Source organism: Octopus sinensis, linkage group LG3 (genome assembly GCF_006345805.1).
Source record: "Octopus sinensis linkage group LG3, ASM634580v1, whole genome shotgun sequence".
Classification (NCBI taxonomy): domain Eukaryota; kingdom Metazoa; phylum Mollusca; class Cephalopoda; order Octopoda; family Octopodidae; genus Octopus; species Octopus sinensis.
This window is the reverse complement of record NC_042999.1, coordinates 160091075-160101278: the sequence shown is the minus strand read 5'-3', so window position 1 is coordinate 160101278 and position 10204 is coordinate 160091075. Positions and strand designations below refer to the sequence as shown.

The 10204-nt window shown below is 38.9% G+C and overlaps 2 long non-coding RNA genes across 2 annotated transcripts in view; one reads left to right on the top strand and one right to left on the bottom strand.

The window, feature by feature from the left end:
- Positions 1 to 1217: 1217 nt before the first annotated feature.
- Positions 1218 to 1826, top strand: LOC118762643. Its single transcript, XR_004998408.1, has 2 exons — positions 1218 to 1339; positions 1778 to 1826. It is a non-coding gene; the product is annotated as an uncharacterized LOC118762643 (long non-coding RNA).
- Positions 1776 to 10204, bottom strand: part of LOC118762642 — a 9288-nt gene continuing 859 nt past the window's right edge. Inside the window, exons 2-3 of the long non-coding RNA XR_004998407.1 lie at positions 8193 to 8277; positions 1776 to 1826 (exon numbers count right to left, since the gene is read on the bottom strand). This is a non-coding gene — a long non-coding RNA (uncharacterized LOC118762642). The remainder of the gene's footprint in view (positions 1827 to 8192; positions 8278 to 10204) is intronic.

Sequence of the window (10204 nt, the reverse complement as noted above, 5' to 3'; positions counted from 1 at the left end):
ACATTGATAGATATATATACAACAAGCTTCTTTCAGTTTCTGTCTACCAAATCCACTCACAGGGCTTTGCTTTGCCTGAGGCGATAGTAGAAGACACTTGCCCAAGGTTCCACACAGTGGGATTGAACCCAGAACCATGTGGATGGGAAACAAACTTACCACACAGCCACACCTGCACCTATGTATACTTAGCTTGCCTTATTTTAATGTATTAGGTTCTCAGATAAATTCATTCATTTTCTCCCATTTATTTTAATCCAATAATTTTAATAAATCAGTCAGTAATATATTCTCTTTCATTGTTCACCCTCACTCAGCTCAAAATATCAGTGTATCGTGATTTCTGGGTTATTTCTCTTCATCAGCCCAGAAATCGCGATACACAGATATTGTTTTGAGCTGAGTTGGGGTGCTAGATTCCCTTGTTTGAAAATGTAAGGACATAGATCGTGGCCGTTGCAAGCCTGGCCTGGCCTCCGTGCCAGTGGCACGTAAAAAGCACCATCCGATCATGGCTATTTGCCAGCCTCATCTGGCACCTGTGCCGGTGGCACGTAAAAAGCACCATCCGATTGTAGCCGTTGCCAGCCTCGCCTCCGTGGTGGTGGCACGTAAAAAGCAACATCCGATCATGGTCGTTTGCCAGCCTTGTCTGGCATGTGCCGGTGGCACATAAAAAGCACCCACTACATTCACTGAGTGGTTGGCGTTAGGAAGGGCATCCAGCTGTAGAGACATTGTCAGATTAGACTGGGCCTGGTGCAGCCTTCTGGTTTCCCAAACCCCAGTTGAACCGTCCAACCCATGCTAGCATGGAAAGCAGACGCTAAACGATGATGATAGATCATGTTGTATAGCCAGCTGGAGACGATGTCTTCTGGAGCTAAATTACAGCAACATTAGTCCTAAACCAGGATTGCCATATTATGTTGGCAAACAATCTTTACTATAAAATACTCTTGCTGAATATCTCACGTTGTGAGATATAAAAATAGTAATTTTCTAACAAGCATTGTTGTATTGAAAAAACATGCCATGTCACTATTTGGGTTATTTCAGCTGGATTACCTCACTGAACAGGTGCATTTGCTGTATGTAAAGCTCTGCATTGACTGTGAAGTTACTTTCAAGAATTTTGTTGAGGGTTGATGGAAATCCTTATGGATGACCTCATTCAAATGACCTTCATTGAACTGAACAGCTTGGCTGAAACACAAAAAATCTGTGAGGTCAAATTTCCCCACTTAGAAGCATAGAAACCATTTCTGTGCAGTTCTTTCAGTAATAGCGCCCTCTCTGTACACAGCACAAAACCTTGATTGAAAGTGAAGAGAAGTAGGTTGTAACAGGATCTAGATTCGGTATCACTGGAGGGGGTGTCCGATCTGATCCCGTCACATTCAACTTTAGTTAAAATAACAGACAAATCAGGCAATCTACGAACACAGCAAAAATGTTGTTTATTTCTCGTCGTAATGTAGAACTGGTGTACATGTTCTCTGGAGGGAAACCGACAGCCGAATCTGTAGTACTGATTCTTGTTTGTTAGTCAGAATGATTCGTCGTGGTTCGCTGCTTGGTTGGTATGAAGTCCTCAGAGACTGCCAGTACATGTCTGTTCTCGAGTGCTGCTAGGGCCAGAAAGGCAGAATGAGCGATCCGCGTTTTAGGGGTCAGTTTCCTGCACATGCACATGGGGAAGACTTCCAGTGGCCAACCGGAAGTAATCCCATTCTGCGCATGTGTGCTGAACCTTACACAGCAGCATCACTACAAGGTGTTGAAAACCTTCAAGTTTTTCTACTTGGCACTCCATTGTTATATGTCTGTAAAGAAGTAAAATTTATTCAAATTTTTAAAAATGATAGACAAAACTTGTAGATGAAGAAAGAACTATAAAAAAATCACTGATATTTTTTGTGTTAATTCAAATAACATTGGCAAGAAACTAATGAATTTATTTGACAATCCAAATCTTACCAGATATCATTTTGTTTATTTTTCCATGCTTGAATGGGTTGGAGGAGTCTGTACTGCCGAAGTCCTTTGTCATTTTCCAACTGAAATGCATGCTTCTGAGATCAGATTCCACTACTTCTTCTTCTTCATAAGCTCCTTTCCACTTGGATTGCTTGACATTTCTTTACCAAACAGTCATCCTCCAGATGTAACATAAAGTCTGTATCAGCACAGTTTTCATTGTTGCATAGTACATCTGGTTTTTCAGATACTCATTCTTCCTTTTTTTTATTTGTGCTGTCATTCATGCTCCCTAACATAAGACATCCAGCAGAATAGGTATTTTTTCTAAAAGCTTTCACATTCACTCTCCATGTTTCACACCATATATCACATTTTGTACAAGATGTCTTGCAAACAACTTGCACATGCAAGTGCTACCAGTTAAAAGCTCCGTATACCGGAAGCTAGCAAGTGTATGGGGTCATCAGCAGAGAATGCGCGCCGTTTCGGGGCCTACCTCTCGACAGCATCAATGCGCACCGGCCCCACTCACTGATATGAGGCCCCACTTGCTAGATCATAATTTCAATCCCACGACTTCTGTCTGACAATGTTCCAGCGTATACCCGTCCCAAACTCTTGACGGGCTCTTCCTTGACTGTTGGAATGCTTTCTTCAGATATTCGAAACTTAAATTCTTTCTGCACTCCCTTAACAAATGTCAGACTACGCGACTTTTTTGCTCTAAATCGCATCCTCGACCACCTTACAAGTTCATCTAATCTCAAGAGGGCATTCTGCTTTTACAATTACACCTTCATTTGAAGGGAGTGACTCTTTCTTTTTTCGATACCAGAAGTAATAGCTCTCTGAATGCATTGCACTCTATATTGAATTTGGCTTTCAGAACACTACCTTCTACAGCAAATTAGGCCACCTAGGTAACAGAAGCTACTTCTAGGAAGTCTCTTGGAACACTACCTTCTACAGCAAATTAGGCCACCTAGGTAACAGAAGCTACTACTAGGAAGTCTCTTGGGTATTTGAAAGAATTTATTTCATGGGTGCTCTTATTGCTAACTACTCTTGTGCATCTGCCACACAGGAAATCTTTCTTCGTCGTCAGACTCTCTGTGATCACATTACATATTTTGCACATCCGTAGTTTATATTTGTAACACGGTACAGTTCTCTTTCCCTACTTCTTTCATATACATATGGAATATGGCCACCTGATAGATGGTAGTAGAATCCAATCTTTTTTTGCTAACTAAAATTTTTTGTTAGGTTTACTTTGAGCCATTTTGATGCTAGGCACTGCTGTATGTTTGGAATAGCTTCTCTAATTCAACAGATTCACTGAAGAGAAGTAGGCCATCAGCATACAAAACGTTTCCATAGTTAGTATAAAATACCTGTTAGAGGAGGGGGCTGAGAAGTGAGGTCTGATGAACACCTACCTGCAAGCTAAATGCCTCAATGAAATCTTTGCTGTCTTTCATCTTGTTGACGGTACCTTTGTATATGACTTGTATAGTTCTCACAAGCCATTCAGATGCATCTAAGTTATTTTACCAACCTGGCTTACAAAGAGAGAGATACCCTGTCAATAGCCTTCTTCAGCTCAATGTCTCAGGTGTAGAGGTTTGCTCTTTACTAAGTACTTACCTTGTTGTTCTTCTAAGCTGATTCTCTTCCTAACTAATTGTGCTAGAATTCTTTCTATTACTTTCATAACTTGAATCAACAGTTCAGATCATCATCATCATCGTTTAACATCCACTTTCCATGCTAGCATGGGTTGGACGATTTTGACTGAGGGCTGGCAAACCAGATGGCTGCACCAGGCTCCAGTCTCGATCTGGCAGAGTTTCTACAGCTGGATGCCCTTCCTAACGCCAACCACTCCAAGAGTGTAGTGGGTGCTTTTTACGTGCCACTGGCATGGAGGCCAGTCAGGCGGTATTGGCAACGACCTCGCTTGAATCCTTTTACATATGCCACCAGCACAGGTGCCAGTAAGGTGATGCTGGTAACGATCACGCTCGAATGGTGCCCTTTTACGTGCCATCGGCACGGAAGCTAGTTGGCTGCTCTGGCAACGATCACGCTTGGATGGTGCTCTTGGCACCCTACTAGCATGGGCACAAGTGCCAGTAAGGCGATGCTGGTAACGATCACGCTCGAATAGTGCCCTTTAAGTGCCACTTTTTCTCATTTCCTTGATGATGTCTTGCAATCCAGAACACCTCACATCTCTGATCTTCCATTGCTTTTAGCTTCTCCCCATGCCATATACACCTGATGTCTAACTTCTCTTCTTATTGACCAATATTGTTCCTTTCTCCCCACATTTTTTCCAAAGCTTCCAGAAACACTGTGTTCTCCACTATCAAGTGAAATATTGGAGTGTCATTCTTAGAATAGACCTTCTTTTAATAACATTTGTCAGCACCACAACCTATTTATTTTTGAGTAAGCTATGAAGTTTTAACAATGGTCATGGTTGTATGGTAAGAAGTTTGCTTCCCAACCACATGGTCTTGGGTTCACTCCCACTATATGGCACCTAGGGCAAGTCTCTTTTACTTTAGCCTCAGGCCGACCAAAGCCTTGTGAGTGGATTTGGTAGAGGGAAACTGAAAGAAGTCTGTTGTATATGTGTGTGTGTGTGTGTGTATGAGTGTGTGTCTTTGTTTGTCTCACACCACTGCTTGACAACCAGTGTTGGTGTGTTTAGATTCCTGTAACTTAGTGGTTTGGCAAAAGAGACCAACAGAATAAGTACCAAGGTTTAAAAGGAAACATGTACTGGGGTCAATTAGTTCAACTAAAATTCTTCAAGGCAGTGCTCCAGCATGGCCACAGTCTAATGACCGAAACAAATAAAAAACAAAAGAATCTAAGCACAATGTTCATGCATGCCACAAAAATCAATGACCAAAGTCTCACTTCTGGTGAGACTTCATCCATTCTTTAAAGGAAGAACTAATATAGCATCCTATATTGCTTTCAAATTTTGGCACAAGGCCAGCAATTTCAGGGGAGGGCTATGTCAGTTACATTGACCCCAATGCTCAACCGGTGCTTATTTTATATCAACCCTGAAAGATGAAAGGTAAAGTTGATCTCAGTGGAATTTGAACTCAGAATGTGAAAACTGTTGAGCATTTTGCCCAGCATGCTACCTTATCCTACCTGTATATGAATGGTTCACCTGATCCTACACATACTATTAATGGTCTATATTGAGATCATTATCATTTCAGTTTTATGTCCACATTTTTCATGCTGGCATGGGTTGGATGAGACCCATTGAGGTAGTATTCTACAGCTAGATGCCCTTCCTGTCACCAGCTCTTACTTGTTTTCTAGGTAAGGTACTTTATTTCACTGGTCTTTGCACAAAAACTAATGAACTTGCTGAATAGGACATGTTGATTAAATGAAGTCAGTATGAAAAGATACGGAAATACTTGCACATGCGCGCGCATACACACACATAATGGACTTCTGTACAGTTTATGTCCATCAAATTTTATTTGCAAAGCACTGAGGAAATAGAAAACACTTTCCCAAAGCTCTATACAATGAATGGAATCAAAAACCACACAGCAACACCTTTGCCTCAAATTGCATTTATTAGAAGAGAATTTGAGGTTGTGAGATTTCTTCAGCATGTCTATTAATAGTCATTCAAGTTCAACAGCACTAGATGAAAATGCAAAAATTAATTTAGAATAGTGTTTCTGAAGGGAAACACACTCCACTAGTAGGTCATGGCAATATTTTAGTGAAGCATGGATTACTTCAGAATGGGGCAAAAAGCAAGCAACAAGTGAATAAGACTTGCAATAAAGGTTTAATTAACACTTATTTTGAATACTGTTCAAGCTAAATTTGACAGTTTGTATAAAAGAGAAAGAAAACTCAATATTCCATCCAAAACTAAAATTATTTTTAAAAAATCAAAAACTATCAACTAGATTATGGCTGGGAGATAGCATTTTACACGAAGTAGCTACTCTCAGCTCCAACCATAACCCCAAGACAGTTCTGGAACAAGGAACATGCATTCGTCACTGTGTCCCTGGGAAGATATTCAAACACCTACTTCATTTTGGTCACCAGCTCAGCCTTGGTGTTGCAGGCAGAGTGGTTGGTGTCTTTTTCAACCGTATTTCACACATAGTATTCAATGGGATTACAATGAAAGGAATTAGAAGGCCAGAAATTGGGGCAGTGAAATTGTAGAAATTCTCTGACAAATACTTCCCTTTCTGGAGGTATGCAAGGAGCCAAATCCTGCTGTCACACACCTGGCTTTCTAGTAGTAACCTTCTCCATCCAGGGGTTGACTACAATCTCCAGCTGTTTCACATAAATGTCTATATTGAGCCCAAGACCCAGTTCAAAGACGTGGAGATGAATTCTGGCAGACAGACACAGTCAGAGAATGCCAGCTGTGTCCTTTCCTGCTGGTCATGACTTTGTAGTCTCTATTGCAGCTGTCCATGTCATGTTTTACAGCCTTCATAGTGTTCACAAAGCATTGAATAGCAGTCATGACATTAGTAATTTGATACCTGGTGTGAATGATTACAAGTAACTGTTTTCCAATATTCAGATGGCTTCCAGTCCTCCATATCAGCTAACTTTTTCTCAACTACAGCTTTAATCTCTAGGCTCATCAACAGCACTAGCTGTTCACCAATGCATTATGCTGTTCCTTAAAATATATAAATCATCATATTTAGCTGAAGACTGTTTGTATATGTGTGTGTTATATATCAACTTCATTCATGATGAGGTTCATGTTTTCTTGGGGAAAATCAAAGTGGGGAATAGGATCAAAAGGTTGAAAAATATTGATTTAGAATAATTTTTAGGTAAATGAATTTTATCATGAATTTTATTAACAAGAATTACTTCTGCTGTCTTTCATTGATGGAACTAACATGGAAAAAGAAATGATAGTGAGAACCATAAAGTAGAGGTTACCCCTGATCTAGTTTGATTTCTTGCACATGTAACAGATTTAATTGATTTGGTACACAATATTATTATGATTTGTCATAATCAGCAGTTGTGACGATAAAAGATTAACAATGCATGAAGTTTTAAGGAAATATTTATTTACCATTACGTTACAAATACATTGCCTCGCTGGGCAGGTTTTGATACATCCAAAAGCATGCAAAGTACAGTTTGTGTTCTCTTCATTGTTTAGTAGTAATTACAGATAGAGATAGAATGATGTTGTAAGAGAACAGAATTGGAGCTAGTGAGAGTGAGAGAGTGTGGGGCGTTGTCTTCCTTTTCCCTCTGGCCGTGTTATCTGCCTGCTTCCATAATTCTAGTGGTCGGTTCACCAACTGATGTTAGCTCTCTCTCAACTCACGAGTTTGTCACGAAGGTGACTAACTCCATTGAGTCGTCACGACTGTGACGAACTGACTTTTGTTTGGGGTGTGCTTGCTTATATAAAAATCCAGAAGGATAGATATATCATTGAGAACAATAGATTTAGTTGGTGGTCTTGTTATCTGTATTCTTTTGGTGAAGTAGAAGAGGTTAGAAAGGATCAAGTGGTGAAAACATTATTTCGGGCCTAGCTAAAGGCATCAGAAAAATGTAAAATTGCTGTCAGAGAAAAACCATTGTTCCACCAGGGGAACAGTTCTGTTGCAGCGTTAATTTAAACATGTGGGGTTTCATATCTAATTGGCTTATTAGTTAAGAGAACACCTATTTCACAGGCAAATTTACTTTATTTTTGCAGAAATTCCATTTGAACAATAAACCTTCTCGTTAACTTTTACTTGGTGCTCTTTATATTTCAGAGGAAAGCCAATGAGCTAGAAACAAATCATACAATTGCTTTCGATACAATGTTGGAATTTTGGCTGAAACAGATGGGATAAATTGATTTATATTCTCAATAATAGTAAGGTGATGTGATAGGCCAATCAAGGCTCTGCACACAAATCATGGCTGTGACTTAAGAAGTTTACTTCAGAATTACACGGTTTTGCATTTGATCCCCCTGCACAGTACCTATGCAAATGTCTTCTACTGTGACTTGGGCTGACAAATACCTTTTGAATGGAATTTGATAAACAGAAACTGTATGGAAGCCTATTGTGTGTGTGTGTATGCGCATACTTTCACTATTGTATATTGGCAAAAAACAAAAACGTTAACAGAAAAAAAATCAATGCTTTACTTACAAAAATCACTGATGTACCTCAAGCTATTGGCATTTCATTTTCATTATCAGGAATATAGTGAACCAGTGGTTGGCCCATTGATAATCTATAACAAACAATGCAATTGATCACAAATTGCAATGTAAAACAGATAAGTATTTCATTTTTATCTTCGTTCCTACTTTTGTATAGTTTCTGTTCTCCAACTGCTCAAGTAACTTGATGTCTGTGAACATTTCTGATTTCCAAATGAAATGACTTTACTTTATCTAAGCAAGAGTAGGTTTGTGCATTGTATAATTCAAGGCAATGTAAATAATCTAGCTTTGATGATTGCAGTGATAAAATTTATTTCACCCAAACATAGTAATCTATTCACTAAAACTAACAGAAAAGTGTCTTATGTTTTTGTGGTATCTTTTCGGTTTGAACGGCAGTTTTTTCTGTGTCATATGAAATTGTCACCCATAATTATGACCCTAGTATCGATCTATTGCATTTCAATCTGTTTTAAGGTTAGGGTTAGAGTTAGGGGTGGGGGGAAGGGTATGTTTTTTAATTCACAAATGTAAATAAACCCAATATGTTTCCTAAACGAGGGACATATTCATACAGCACAGAATGTTTTTTACCTCAATGGACGTCAGTGATTGGTTGAAATTGCAGAAATTGAAGAAAAAAAACAACAAATATCTTACAAACTATAGAATTTTCTCAATAAAGCCAAGAGAAAAAGATGTTTTATAAACACATTCTACCAGTAGACGAAGTTTAAAATTTTTTAGTTACCTAGAAATTATGTTAAAAACTGCCGTTCAAACTGAAAAGATCCTTTTTGTGTAATATCACGAGATGGTAGCCCCAATGTGAGAACAGCAATTAAATCTTCCTTGAATTATAGTTACTGCCTAAAAAAAGAAAGGACAAATGAGATGAGAAAAGACAGGATGATCATGGTGGAAAGCCGTTGGTTATATGTCCGCTGGATCAGAAGTAAAAAGGGGTTAAACAATGTATTTTATTAATCAATTAAAGGTGGCGAGCAGACAGAATCGTTAGCTGCCTTTCGTCTGTCTTTCCGTTCCGAGTTCAAATTCCGCAGGGGTCAACTTTGCCTTTCATCTTTAGGGAGTCGATAAAATAAGTACTAGCTAAACACTGGAGTCAATGTATTTGGGATCTTTTCGGTTTGAACGGCAGTTTTTTCTAGCGGTGTCATATGAAATTGTCACCCATAATTATGACCCTAGTATCGATCTATTGCATTTCAATCTGTTTTAGGGTTAGGGTTAGTTAGGGTTAGAGGGAAGAGTATATTTTTTTCTTCACAAATGTAAATAAACCCAATCTGTTTCTTAAACGAAGGACATATTCATATGGCACAGAATGCTTTTTTTTACCTCAATGGACGTCAGTGATTGGTTGAAATTGCAGAAATTGAAGAAAAAAACAACAAATATCTTACAAACTATAGAATTTTCTCAATAAAGCCAAGAGAAAAAGATGTTTTATAAACACATTCTACCAGTATACGAAGTTTAAAATTTTTTAGTTACCTAGAAATTATGTTAAAAACTGCCGTTCAAACCGAAAAGATCCTGTAATCGATTTAGCAGCTCCACTGAAATTTGTGGTCTTGTGCCAAAATTTGAAATCATTAATTAATGCATTGAGATTGCTACAAGTATATGCAGTTACAAATAAGGTTAAGTCTCATGACCCTTTGTTTGGGTCCTTAAACTGTCCAGAGCAACTGTAACTGGCCATATCGCCACAGTATATTTTGTGAAAAGTTGAATTACAAGCTTGGTCAATATGATTTATGGATTAACGTGATGAGCTGGCAAAATCGTTAGCATGCTGGGCAAAATAGTTAGCGGCATTTCGTCCATGTTCACGTTCTGAGTTCAAATTTCGCTGACGTTGACTTTCACCCTTTCGGGGGGTCGATAAAATAAGCACCAGTTGACCACTTATATCGATGTAATCGACTAGCTCCTACTCCCTAACTTTCTGGCCTCGTGCCAAAATTT